General features: G+C 57.5%; 1 protein-coding gene and 1 long non-coding RNA gene across 33 annotated transcripts in view; one reads left to right on the top strand and one right to left on the bottom strand.

Annotated features, from left to right (window-relative positions):
• Positions 1–13999, bottom strand: part of SEPTIN9 (septin 9) — a 215606-nt gene that overhangs the window by 66204 nt on the left and 135403 nt on the right. For 2 of the 32 annotated variants that reach the window (XR_013407357.1, XM_077973029.1), the window contains exon 1: positions 13619–13783. The exons of 26 other annotated variants lie outside the window; for them this stretch is intronic. The gene's annotated coding sequence lies outside the window, so the exon portion shown is untranslated. Of the gene's footprint in view, positions 1–295; positions 963–13371; positions 13453–13618; positions 13784–13999 lie in introns of those variants that run through there. 4 more of the 32 variants (XR_013407356.1, XM_077973028.1, XM_077973034.1 and 1 more) reach the window with 3 other exon arrangements.
• LOC144335988 (uncharacterized) lies at positions 3351–9130 on the top strand. The gene is made up of 2 exons (XR_013407360.1): positions 3351–5426; positions 5492–9130. It is a non-coding gene; the product is annotated as an uncharacterized LOC144335988 (long non-coding RNA).

Here is a 13999-nt window from a genome sequence, read left to right as displayed (position 1 = left end):
CAGCTGCAGCTTAGCGCTTCTAACACACCAGAAACACACAGGCACACACAGCGTCTCTGCGGAGGCCAGAAAACTCTGTGCTGGGAAGTCCCCCCATCGGGGGAGGCCCCACAGCAAGCTCCCCTCTCTGCCTGTCCACCAACGGGCGGGCGGAAGGTCCTAATCAGGACCATATGGGAAAGGCTGGCGGGAGGGGCAGAGAGGGAAAACGAACAGGCAACATCAAGCACCTGGGGCGGGTAGGCGGGGGATACCCAGGAGGAGAGGGCAGGGGTGCACTCCCCATCTCACTCACAGGGAACGGGGGTTCAGGAGGTGCAGGGGAAGGTCCCGGCCGCCTCATCTCTCTTCCTCTGCAGACTCACTCACAGCCTGTCCACGGGCAGCTGGATGCAGCCAGAGGTCAGACGCCCGCTCCAGCCCTACCCCTCTGGCCTCTTGAAAGCGGGCCAAGACAGTGCGGGGGATGACGCTGCTATTTCCGGCGTGGCCATGCTGGGCCTCGGGTTGGGTGGGAACGTGGCGGGGGCGCCATCCCTTTTGGCTGTCACAGGCACAAAAGCCTCTCCGTGTCCCAGTGCCACATGTGGGTCCCTTCCCTGCTGCCCCAACAGGAGGGACACCTGAGCAGACCCTGTTGGGGGGTGCTCCTCGCACCCAGTCCACCCTGACCTAGCAAATCCCCTTTCTGCTCCTTGGGGCAGGAGCCACCAGGTCAGGTCTCAGGCAATGGCCAGTGAAGGGGCTGCGCGGAGGGGCTTCCTGGCTCACAGGAAGGGAGGCTCTCCTTCCCTAGAACATGGCTGCAGCATCCTGTGACCGAGAGGGACACCACGGCTGGAGATGGTGGAACGGAGACGCCTCCACAGCATCCTCAATGCCCGGAGCATCTCATTTTGCACAAAAAAGCTCTCAGTTCTCTTGAGGGCTGAAGCCATTCTGAGTTGGGGTTTCTGTCACTCAGAAAAGCATCCTGTTGGAGCAGCTGAGAGCACAGCAGGAGGGGAGGGGCGGGACAGAACACCCCCCACAGCGACAGGGGATTCTCTGACTCCAAGAATCAGCTCCTGCAGAGGGCCTGCGGACACGGCCACCCACCCCCAGCCCTGAACTGTCCCCTGCCAAAGGCCCAGAAATTCCTGGGAGGGGGACTGCAGGCGGCCTCCTTCGTGAGAACGGTGACTGTGGTCAGGCCCAGCTCACAAGTCAGCAACTCTGCCCAGCGGCCACGGTGGACCCCTCTGGATGGCTTCCAGAAAAAGCGTTCCCCTTCCGTCGTCAGTGTCCTGAAATCCAAGAATATACTCCCAACAGCAACTACAACAAAAGCTAACGCTGAGTGAGTACCGCAGGCACCATTTCCAGAGCCTCACACACCCCTGCCCGCTCAGTCCTCACAAAAACTCCACCCATCCTTCCTCCCCTCTCCTCCTCTAACAGCACGGAAAACGGGCACGGAAGGGTTAAGCTGGACTGAGGAGGGGTTGGTGGAACAGCCTGGGGGTCCATTCTGCAAGAACCTCATATTGCAAAGGGAACCCTCGGGTCAGGGAGTGGGGCACAGCCCCCATCTATCTACCCCCCCCGCCCCCCCGTTCTCAGCACCAGGCCTGGCACAGAGCGGGCCTCGGCTGTAAATGAATAAGTGAATGAGAGCCTGCTGAGGGAACAAGGTGACAGGGACGAGGGAGAAACAATCAAAGTAGCCAACGCCGCGGCCGCTGTGATGACGGTGACAACGGCAGCAGTGACACGTGGGCTCCTGTCGTGCCAGGCCCGTTCTAAGCACTTTGCTCTATGAACACATTTGTTTCTCATCACGTCTCTCTCAAGTGGGCATTTCTATTAGTCCATTTTACAGAGGGGAACGTAGTTGAGTGTACTGGCCAAAGTTGTGCTGCCAGGAAAGGTCATGGAGTCCAGGTAATGTGTGGCTTCCCAGCCGGGCTCTGGTTCACACGGCCTCACAGGCAGCCCCATGAAACACGCAGAGAGAGCATGTGAGGGGTCCTCCTGCTGCCCCCCACCCCCAGTTGGGGTCCACCCTCTGCTGAAACCTCCCCAACGTGTTTCCAAGTCCCGCCAGCCACGAGACATTTTTTTGAACATCCAGTACCACCCTCCTATGGCTGTTTGACCTCATCCTTGTACAGGGCAAGACTTGGGCGAAAAGTGAAAAGGATGAAAATCCCTGAGAGAGGCGGCAAGGTGGCACTCTTTTTTTTTTTTCTTTCTTTCTTTTTTTTGAGACAGCATTTCACTCCCATCGCCCAGGCTGGAGTGCAGTGGCGTGATCTTGGCTCACTCCACCTCCCGGGCTCAAGCTATTCTCCTGCCTCAGCCTCCTGAGGAGCTGGGACCACAGGCACGTGCCACTGCACCCGGTTAATTTTTGTATTTTTTGTAGAGATGGAATTTCGCCATGTTGCCCAGGCTGGTCTCAAACTTCTGGGCTCAAGCAATCTGCCTGCCTTAGCTTTCTGGGATTACAGACGCGAACTATCATGCCTGGCTGAGGTGGTTCTCATACAAAGCAGAGAAAACCATCTTTAGTTCAAAACAAATTAGTAAGTATTGAGTATCTATGTAGAAAAAGACGGGAAGGAAATGCGAACATACTAACAGTGTTTGTCTGGAGGATGCAATTATTATTGATCATTTCCTTTACATTTTCTAAGTTAATGTTTTTGTCACAAGTAGGTGTGATTTTTTTTTTTTTTTTGAGACGGAGTCTCGCTCTGTCGCCCAGGCTGGAGTGCAGTGGCCGGATCTCAGCTCACTGCAAGCTCCGCCTCCCGGGTTCACGCCATTCTCCAGCCTCAGCCTCCCGAGTAGCTGGGACTACAGGCGCCCGCCACCTCGCCCGGCTAGTTTTTTGTATTTCTTAATAGAGACGGGGTTTCACCGTGTTAGCCAGGATGGTTTCGATCTCCTGACCTCGTGATCCGCCCGTCTCGGCCTCCCAAAGTGCTGGGATTACAGGCTTGAGCCACCGCGCCCGGCCAGGTGTGATTTTTAAAATCACAAAAGTTAAAGGCTGGTTTTTTGTTTGTGTTTTGTTTTTTGAGACAGGGTCTCAACTTACCACCTAGGAGCCGGAGTATAGTGGTGTGGTCATAGCTCACTGCAGCCTCGAACTCCTAACTCAAGCAATCCTCCCACCTGAGCCTCCTGAGGAGCGGGGACGACAGGCAAGCGCCACTACACCTGGAGCTTCTGTTGCCCAGACTGGTCTCGAACACCTGGCCTCAAGCGACTCTCCCACCTCAGCCTCCCAAAGCTGGGATTATAGGCATGAGCCACCACACCCAGCAAAGATTGCTTTTCAATCAGGAAGACAGATGCTTCTTAGTTCTTCTTCTTCTTCTTCTTCTTCTTCTTCTTTTTTTTTGATACGGAGTACTGCTCTGTTGCCCAGGCTGGAGTGCAGTAGCATGGTCTCGGCTCACTGCAGCCTCTGCCTCCCAGGTTCAAGAGATTCTCCTGCCTCAGCCTCCCAAGTAGCTGGGATTACAAGCGTGCACCACCACACCCGGCTAATTTTTGTATTTTTAGTAGAGGTGGGGTTTCACCATGTTGACCAGCCTGGTCTTGAACTCCTGACCTTAAGGGATCCACCTGCCCCCGTCTCCCGAAGTGTTGGGATTACAGGCGTGAGCCACCACACTCGGCCTGCTTCTTAGCACTTCTAACCTCTGCCCCTTGGCATCGCCTGGCCAAGCAGATGAAAGGTTCCAGTGAGCTGTCAACCAGCTCTGGGCCAGGGTCTTCCCTAGGCAGCTCCAAGGGGCTGGGATCTGGCTCCTTTTCCAGAGCTGGGTCCAGAAACCAAGATTGGGAATGCGTGACGGCTGCTCCGTGGGTCCTTGCTATGAGGTCACTTCCCTGGTTCCAGGGATCAGCCGCTGGCTGTAGGGAGCATGTGGGTTCAGCCAGGGTTTGTATCAACACAGCTCTGCTCCATCCGTGACCTAGTGGGTTCCTCCACCCCCCGCTGCATGACAACCCCAGGAAAAATGTTAGGAGGGAGGGAGCCGCTGGGGGTGTGACAGGAGACACTTTCCAGGGACAGAGTTGTAAAAACTGCTTCAAAGTCCTCTCCAAGGACTTTCAAGGCCTCCACTGCCCCCTACTGACAGGTCACGGCTCAGGAAGAGAAAGCTGGGGGTAGAGCTGGCCGGGGGGAGGGTGACCAGCACCCCCAAGGCAAGGAGATGAGCTGGGAGAACAGGGGGCTGGCAGGGCAGCCCCAGGCTAGCTCCTGTCTCCAGAACCACTGTCTCCCTCCTCTGGCCACAAAATGAGGCTGGCCGGACACAGGCCTACTCCACAGGCTGGGAGGCTGGGCGTGAAAGCACTGTGCTTGCATGGGGTACCCCATGGTGAATACCATCAAAGCCAACCCCCAGGGTCTGCTGTCCTACAGGGAAGACAACGTAAGGCACCCATGGAACCCAGAGGCATCTAAAGGATCTGACAGCCATGAGCTGGGAGGACACAGTTCTGCAGCAGGAGAAAGAGGGGCAGAGATAGGTTTTGCCCACCGTCCTTGTGATCATCGCCACTCAGGGCTGGTATGGACCACTTGGGATGGACCCTGCAGGGCGCATTCACAGTGCAAGAGTTCTTCTAGAGGATACCTTACTCCATCCTCACAAAAAGCCAGGGTTCAACCTGGTGAACCACCTTTCCCCATCTGTCCCACCCCCGGAGCCAGACCTGAATGGCTCCAGGCCTGAGTACAGAAGGCATGCCCAAGAGGTGAGTTTCCTCAAGCCTGCAAGGCCCCTGGGCCCTTGGCCTGAGCTCAGGTATTCGCACCATGCTAGGACAGCCCTGGGCAGGCATCTTCACTTCTGAGCATCCCTCTCCACTTCTGCAGGATGCGGGGAACCGCGCCACCCGGCAAGGCCTGACTGGCGAGTGGTCTTCGCTCCAGCAGCAGCCGGCACTACCAAAACCGTCAGCCACTCCAGAGGCAAACGACAGGCCCTGGAGCGCAGTGTGGGGGCCAGAAGCCTGGTCCCCCCACATCTGCCCCATCTGCTGTGTTGTCCTGCGCACAGCCCACCCCTCTGTGGTCCCGAGTCTCAGCTCCGAGGTCTCTAAGACCCCTTCGGTCCCCGCAGCTCAGGATGCTCACTTGAAAACCAGGCCCAGTCAGCAGGGCCTCCCTCGTCAGCCCTCCACTGGCCAGCTCCTGCCCAGCACCCTCCAGCTCATTATCCCCATCCCTGCAAACTCCACACCAGCACCCTAAGCCCTTCCTCCTCCAGGAAGGAGACTGTCCCCAAATGTGTCCCCTGTTCCCTTTCGATAAAAGTCCAGAAAATAGAGAAGCAGCCTCCCACCTCCTCTCCCCGCCGAACCCTCGGCCTTTCGGATGCCCCCTCTGATTCTCTGCTAATATCCCCACAACACAATCAGTCGAACCCTCGGCCTTTCGGATGCCCCCTCTGATTCTCTGCTAATATCCCCACAACACAATCAGTCCTCAGTCCCTCCGCAAACGCAATCCGCAAGCATGCCGTAGCCCCGGCGGCCAGTGACGTCCCTATTTAGCAGCCTGCGGGAGCCAGCGCACCTCTCAGCCAGGTGAGCTGCAGGAGCCAGTCATGGCAAGGGCAGGAGGCCTGGGTGCTGACGGCATCGGCACCATCAAAATCATGGTCAGATCAAGGTCACGGTCAGCGAGCTTCTCCACCTGCAATTTCCTCCTCACCAAGGCGGTCTCAGCCTCAGCCTCGACCTTGGCCTTGGTCTTGGCCTCAGGAGCTGCAGACACAGCCCCCAGCCCCCACCCCAGGAGCTCGGCCTCATACACACTGGAGGACATGGAGCTGGGGCACAAACAGCCAAGAACAGGTACATCCACAACCAGGAGCAGGAGGCAGAGGGCTGCTGAGACGTTCCCATTCCCACCGGCTGCCGGGGACTTACCGCTTATTATACACTGACTGTATACCCAGGGCTGTGACATGTCTGCTTCTTACATTATACCATTAAATCCCCAAATTTGTCCCCAATTTACATACGATGAGGCAAATTCAGAGTAAATAACCAGCTTATCAGATTCTGAACCCAGGGGTGGCTCTAACCTCCCTCCTTCCAGCTGCTTTGAGCCCACACGAGTACTGAGGCACAAGTGAACCCTACCAGCTGGGAAGTGCGCCCTCCCTCTCTGACCCCACAGCCCTCCCAGCCTGTGCCTGAAGCTGCCGGCACCCTCCCACCCAGCACTGCTCTCTGTAGCCTGAGCTGTTGCTGTGTGACCCGGGGTTAGTGCCCTAACCTCTCTGGACTACACCTGCAAGATGAGGATGCAGCCGCACAGCCTACTTCAAATGCTCACTAACTTGCATGCACAGCTAACATCTGCCGAGCCTGTGACATGGACCAGCTTTGCTTCAATTTCGAATGTGGTACCCCCACCCAGTTTGGGGATGGAACTGTTAGTTCCTCTTTTTCTGGATAAGAAAGTTGAAAGGCTCCAGAAGGCACCAAGGTCAGCTGGTTTGCCAGTAGGTAGAGTGCCCACCCATCACTCACAACCCACGCCCGACCGTTTCGCCTGTGTCCCCAGTTGAGATTCTGTGTGTACTTGAACACTTTGCCAATGGTTGAACCTGCACCAGAGCCACTGTGTCAGCTGGGCCTGCCAGGCCACCCTCCCCGAGCTCTGTCCAAGGCAGGGCCAGTCCTCATACCTCGCGTCCTTGCCAGTGTCCCACCCAAGGCCCTGGAGTCAGAGATCCAGCTAAATCCTGGCAATGCCCCATTCCTGCCCTGTGACTATGGGCCAGCGAGTCAGCCCCTCTGTGCCTCCCAGGTTGCTGTGAGGGTTACAGGAGATGCGGTGAAGGCCCTGAGCTTGGTGGCTGGCCTGCTGGAAAGGCTAGTTATGTGGTGCAAGGATGGCAGCGGTGACAATAAATGAATCGAATGAAAACAAGGCAAACTGGGCCTGGGGAAGGGCGCTGGTTAAACCGACCTGAGTGGATCAGGACCTTGCACATGAGCAGGCGGGAACAGCTCCAAATAGCAAGTCTGGCAGCCCAGGATGACTCAGGCCTGGGTGCTGTTCAGGGCCCCCTCTCAGTTCCTCTGCCGGCCTGGTCTCCTCCTTCCAGCCTGACTGCCCCTATGGGTACCAACGAGTTCCCGACCAGGACTGAGGCAGAACAGACAGAGCTCAAGGCCCTGCAGGCAGGCACAGAGTGTGAATGGCAAACAGGAGACGCTCCAGGCACCCCACCGTCCTTCCCTCCCCGAAGGCTGACAATGCCAACCTACAGAAGAAGCTGTTCTTCCTGGCCTCGGATCCCATCTCAACACAGTGCATGAGGCAGCTGTGACCAGAGGGTGTGACTACCCCTGCAGATGGAACCCATTCACTGTGCCCAGCCCATAGCCAGAGCCCGGAGGACGGGGGAAGTGAGGTGGGGCATCTCCTACAGTGAAGGGAGAAACCAATCTAGCTATTTTTTCTTGGATTGCTTCTGGAACTCACCCTGTCATGGCTCTACCCTAACTCAGCTTCCCAAAGCCTCAGAGAGCTCTGTGCTTTTCCCTGCATCCCATCTCATCCGCTTGTGCTGGATTAGTCCCCTAGAAACCCCGTCTCCTGTCATTCCCAGGGCACGAAGGCTGGTTGGTAGGTTTAGGGATTCCCATCTTCTGATCCAGCCCCAGTGGCTCACCCCACACTCACCTGCACTCACAGGTGTATCTCCCACCTCCAGCCTTTCCACAGGCAGCCCCACATTCTGGGAGCTCAGCCTCCCGCAACGACTCACTCCAGAGCACAGGGACCTCTCTCTCTGACTCCTTCTTAGCTCCAACCATGAGCAGTCCATGTCATAGCAATGCCTTAGTTGCTTGTCTGCTAAGTTATGACAATGCCCCTTTGCCCTCTAACCTAATGTCTGCATATAGACAAACCTCCACATTCCAAGCCACCAGATACCACTTCTTCCAGGAAGTCTTCCCTGACTGCTCCAGTTGGACAGAGGCTTCCCTCCTCTGTGCTCTCCTAGTGTTTAACAAGCATTCACTGAGCACCCGTGACATGCAAGGCACCCGCAACACAAGTCAGTGCCCCGTGCCCTCCCAGAGGGCATATGAACAAATAAACGGCAAGACTCTCCAATACTCATCCCTGCCCCACAGAAAACCACCCATAGGCATGGGAGGGCTGCTCTAACTGCGGGTGACAGGGAGGCCTCTCCAAGATGGCAGCGCTTCAGCAAGACCTGAATGAGGCGGCCAGGAGGTCTGGGGAGGGACTTCCCGCGAGGGAACAAGCGAACATTCTTCCGTGAGGATGAGCCCTCATGTCCCAGGAGCAGCCAGGCCAGGAGGCCGGTGGGGAGTGGCCGGGTGACGTGGGATCTCACAGGCTGCCCCAGGATGAATCAGCATCCCAAGCACAGCAGACACCCAGGGAAGGCTTAGGCTGGGGAGTGATCTGAACACATTCTCCATCCAGGAGCTCACCGGGGCTCCTGGGCTCATGCTGTCCCGCCACTGCACACCTCCAGGGGGTTGGGGGGCACCCTTTACACCACCCTCACAGGCAGTGCTCCTGGGGGAGGTGTGCTGTGCAGGGGACTCGCTGGCCACCCTGTGGGACGAACCACAGGCGACAGTATAGGACAGGTGGTCAGTTCAGAAGGGACAACTACCCAAGCAGGGGTCAGAGGGCACTCGGATTTGGGAGGAATCCTCAACTTCTCAGGCCCAGGCAACCAGAGGTGGGGCGCGGGGTGCTGCTTCCTGAGATGGGAGGCCTGGGTTCCTGGCTGCATTCCCTGGTGTGGAGGTGCTGGGAGGTGCGGAGGCCTCCTCCTGAAGCTGGGACCCTCTGGTCATCCTGACCCACTGTTCCGATCCTATCCGCCTGTCTGAGGGCAGAGCCTGAACTCACAGTCGTGCACACTCCCCTCTGCACAGGGCCCTGCGGGGCCGCACAGCAGCCTCTCCTCTACAGATCAGGACCCTGAGCTCCAGGAGGGCTGGGACTGTCCGAGACCGCAGAGCCAGGGTCGGACACAGCCAGGCCAACCTCCTGACTTCTGGCTCCATGCATTCTAGGCACACAGGTACAATTCTGCTGGCTGGGAGGGTGGGGGTGGGGGGAGATGAGCAGGTGGGCAGCTTCCTCTTAGCCTCCCAACATGTGTGTGCCGGATCCCTGGGGGAGGAGCACAAAGACCCTTTCCCAAGACACAGAAAGAGGCAGTGGGGGGTCCTTCTCTGGCTGAGGCTCCAGGTCCTGAGTGTTGGATGCAGCCCCACTTGGAGGTTGGAAGTCAGGTGGCCTCGGGGGTGTGTGGGGCCCGCCAGCTCAGCTGCAGCTCCTTCCATGTAAGGGAACCTCCCAGGCAGCATCCCCATGGCCAGCGAGGGGACCAGGAAGAGTGGGGGCTGCAGCCAGAGTGGCACTCGGGTGGGCTGCACCCTGAGGACACGGTCACATCCCCCTCCCGGACCTCTGAAGCCCTCAGGTACGGGTCAAGGGCTCTCAGCTGCAGGCAGGAGAGGGCCCCACAGTCACAGATCCGGGGAGTCCAGCTTGCAAAGCCCAGAGGCTTCCGGAGGCCGCTGGCCCGGCTTCCTGTGCAGCTGGGTTTTCCTGGGAGGGCCTCCTCCGGCACTCTCAGTCCCCAGCCCGCACGACCTCCCACAGCTGGGCCCATCTTCCCAGGCCCAGGTCACGTGGTGCAGGTCAGTGGGGCTCTGGGGGAGGGCAGGGCGCCAGGAACAGCCCCGGGGGTTGGGGGACTGGTGCAGAGCTCACTTTGGCCGCCTGCCCACTTTGCACGAGGGATGCTAGACTTCCACATGTGGTCACTCAACTTCGCCCAACTATGCGTAAGTCCTGGTTACCCTCACCCTAGTGACGGGAATTAAACTGGCCAAGGAGCAGCTCAGATTCTGAGCAGAGTAGGGGTCCGAGCCTCCCAGGAGTTCTAGGCATCCCCCAGCCCCTCCTCCTGATACTGAGTCCACACACTCAGCACCCAAATGCCCATTCACTTGGGGGTCCGCCAACCGCTGGTCGGCATGGCTTAACAAAGGGCTTCTGTGCCACAGGCCTCATTTGATCCTCCCAAAAACCCTCTGAGGCAGGACAATGTTATTCAACCCATTTTACAGACAAAGCAACTGAGTCATAAAATGGCTTGCCAAAAGATACAGAGGCAGAAAGATCAACAGCAAAGAGCTTCTCTGCGATCCTGACCAGCAAGGCCCCCAGAAAAAAGCCAGGGACCCTGAGGCGCTCACAGGAGCAGAGTCCTGGAGGGGAACGAGAGCTTAGCCTCATGCCACCCTCAAAGGGTACCTTGAAGGTCAAGGTATTGGGCCCAAGCAGGCTGGACTCTGTTCCCTGCACCCCTCCCACCTCCTGAAGCTCCTTCCCTCCCACCCAGGTGGGCCGTGGAGGTGTCCACAACACATAATGGAACAGCCGGTGGGTCATGGGCCCCCCCACTGAGCCAAGGGGCTCGACCAGAGGCTCAAACAGTGGCATAGAAACCGTGAGCTTAACTGCAAACCAGCTCGGGCTTTGGAGTCAAGCAGCCCTATGTTCAAAGCCAGGGTCAGCTGCTTCTAGCTGTGTGGCCTGGGGCCGGTTCTTCAACCTCTCTGTGCCTCGGTGCCTTCTTCTCCACGGTAGTAACAGGACCGTTTTCTATGGCAATGGTGCGGATACGTCCCATGAAGCACATAAAGCTTCGAGCCCAGCGTCTGGAGTATGTCAGGATGCAGTAAGTGGTCACTTATGATTCATGAAATATTAATAAGGCAAGGGGTGGAATGACAGCCTCCCTGCGTTGTCCCTAAAATGGAAACAAATCTGCTCAGCGCTCAAAGCAGCAGAAAGCGAGCCAAGGACAAGCTCCCAGTGACCATGCCCTGGCAGAGCGTTCCCTACTGGCCCCAGGCACCCTCCAGATGAGCTCATAGCTGGCACCTGCTTCCAGAGCACATGTCTGGACTTTCCAGATCTTTCCTCCCCTTTCTCTGACCTTTCCCTACTCTGCAACCCCCACCTCCTGCCACTTTCTTACTCACTCTCTCCTTTCATTCCTGTTCAAAAACAAATAATGGAGGCCAAATGTGTCAGCTGGCTCCCTGGAAAGGCTTCCCTGAAGCAGGAACACAAGGCGGGCGGTGGAGGATTACTCAGCGTAAGCCACGTGATCTCTGCGCGGAGCCGGGGAAGGGGAGACGCTGAGATTGAGGGTGCTAGGATCGAAGCACTGAGACGGGGTCACTGGACAAAGGCCAGGGCCAGCTCCCGTTCCCACCCCAACAGGGGCCCCCGCATTTAGGGGCCACATCTCCAAAGTCTCTTGGGCAAGAGAGACAAATCCCATCACAGGGTCACAAACGCTGCCTCCAGGCCGCGATCTGGGTGGGGGTGGGAGATTCCTGGCCGGTTCCTAAACATTCACTCAGTGGACAGAACTATCAAGGGGAACTCAATGTTTCCACAACAGCTTGGTCAAGATACAGGTATCAGGCTGGGCGCGGTGGCCCACGCCTGTAGTCCCAGCACTTTGGGAGGCTGAGGTGAGGGGATTGCTTGAGGCCAGGAGTTCGAGACCAGCCTGGCCAACATGGTGAAACCCCATCTCTACAAAAAATACAAAAATTAGCCAGGTGTGATGGTGCGAGCCTGTAGTCCCAGCTACTTGGGAGGCTGAGACAGGAGAATTGCTTGAACCCTGGAGGTGGAGGTTGCCGTGAGCGGAGATCCGCACCACTGCCTTCCAGCCTGGATGACAGAGCGAGACGGTCTCAAAAAAAAAAAAAAAAGATGCAGGTATTGTCTCAGGGTTCACAAGTCTAACCTTACCCCTGACATTGGCATTTAATCCTGATGCAGATCCTAGCAGGAAAAAGGAGAAGAGCCAGAAGGCTGTGGGGACGAGGGGGTTTAGAGCAGTGCTTATTAGACTTTCTCTGGCAGGCAGAAGTGTCCCCTGGAGGCTGCTAGACAAGCAGAGGGCCCACCCCAGAGCCTCTGGTTCGGGAGGGCTGGGTTAGGGCCCAGGAAGCTGCATTTAGGCAGGGAATTCAGCGCTATCCTGAGCCCTACTTTGGAAGCAGAACAGAACCAGAACCAAAAGCTTCTGTGGGCCCCATTTCCTGGGGATGGGCCTCTGCACCATCCGAGGTAACCATTAGTCCAGCTCCCTGGGACCAGCCCTGGGCACTCCCTGGGAAAAGCAGGACCTGCAGAGGACGGTTTTCCAGGATCCCCCAGACCCCCCACCCCACCCCGCTCTCACCCCAGCTTCTCCCACTTCCATCCTCCACCTAGAACTCTGGAGACCTGGCCCTGGAGGCCCAGAGACCAGAAATAAGAGGAGACAAGGGGAGAAGCTCCCTTCCCCATTCCCCAGCCACACCAATGGGCTGACCTCCCGGGAAGCCACGCCAGCCACTGCTACTGTCCTGGCCGCCCCGCCTGGCCCCGAGGCTGGGTGATGACAAGCATTCCGTTCTGCCTCCCTCTTCACCTGAGGTTCCTGCTGATGTGAGGCCTGACCACGCACCCAGGAGGCACAGGACAGAGTCCAGAGCTGTTCAAGAACACATAAGGCTGAGGCCCGCTTCCTGCACCTGGGAAGGGCCAGGAAGGGTTAAAGGAAAACCCCAGACGAGCACAATGGCTCATGCCTGGAATCCTAGCACTTTGGCAGGCCAAGGCAGGAGGATCATTTAAGCCCAGGAGTTAGAGGTCAGCCCGGGAAATATAGTGAGACCCCATTTCTACAAAAAAAATTAAAATTAAAAAATTAGCCAGGCATGGTGGCACACGCCTGTAGTCCCAGCCACTTGGCAGGCTGAGGTGGGAGGATCACTGAGCCCAGGAGGTCAAGATCACAGTGAGTGGGAGATTGGGCCACTGAACTCCAGCCTGGGCGACAGAGAGAGACCGTCTCAAAAAAAACCCTACACTCCAAGGAGCTTAGTGGAACCTTCGGCCAGGACGACTGTGCAATAAGCTGGCAGCTGCCAGTCCCCAAGGGTGAAGACCCATCCACTAACAACCTGCGCCCCAGTGCGGTGAGAGGAAGCGCCTGGGGAAAGATGCCGGCTGAGGCACCGAGCTCAGCAGCTCAGCCCGATCGACCGTGGAGAAGCCACTCCAGTTCCAAAGAGAAAGATCATTAAACCTCAGGTGAATCGCTCAAAAGCCATCCCTGTACACACAGAGGGCGCATTCTGGGACATGTGGATACCTTCCCCCAGGACAGGAAGTAAAACCAGTAGGCAGAGATGTGGGCCTCCCTGCTCTTGCTGGAGCCAGCCTAGAGCCCTCATCTCAGTCCCCAGGGAAGCACAGACCCCCACCTCCACCGCAGCCAAAAGACTTCCAACCTCATCTTCGTGCCCAGGGAAGCACAGACCCCCACCTCCACTGCAGCCAAAAGACTTCCAACTTCATCTCCATGCCCAGGGAAGCACAGGCTCCACCTCCACCGCAGCCAAAAGACTTCCAACCTCATCTCAGTCCCCAGGGAAGCACAGACCCCCACCTCCACCGCAGCCAAAAGACTTCCAACCTCATCTCAGTCCCCAGGGAAGCACAGACCCCCACCTCCACCGCAGCCAAAAGACTTCCTGTTGGCTTTCCCAGCAGGATCCAGCCCAGGTCTTGTGGGGAGAGGCAGCAGGGGGAGGAGAAAGACAGAGAAAGATGAGCTCCTGGCAGCTGTGACTAGCGGGAGAGAAATGAGGTTCCAATCTGTTCCTGCTCACCCCACAGACGGGCGGTGTCTTATTTCAAAATCCAGGGCAGCTGAGGGACTGAAGGAAGAGGGAGACACCTTCTAACTGGGGTTTTCTTTCATTTCACCCCATGGCGCCTTACACAGGAAAGAGCCGGAAGGGCTCGGGCTCCCGGCATCCAGCCAAAGCCTCAGGCAGGGGCCCAGACAAGGGGCTGTGCTATCACTCCAGGTAGCCCGAGGGTCAGTGA

Source organism: Macaca mulatta, chromosome 16, assembly GCF_049350105.2.
Source record: "Macaca mulatta isolate MMU2019108-1 chromosome 16, T2T-MMU8v2.0, whole genome shotgun sequence".
NCBI classification, from domain to species: Eukaryota; Metazoa; Chordata; class Mammalia; order Primates; family Cercopithecidae; genus Macaca; species Macaca mulatta.
The sequence above is the reverse complement of the archived record's forward strand: the minus strand, read 5'-3'. Positions and strand labels throughout refer to the sequence as shown.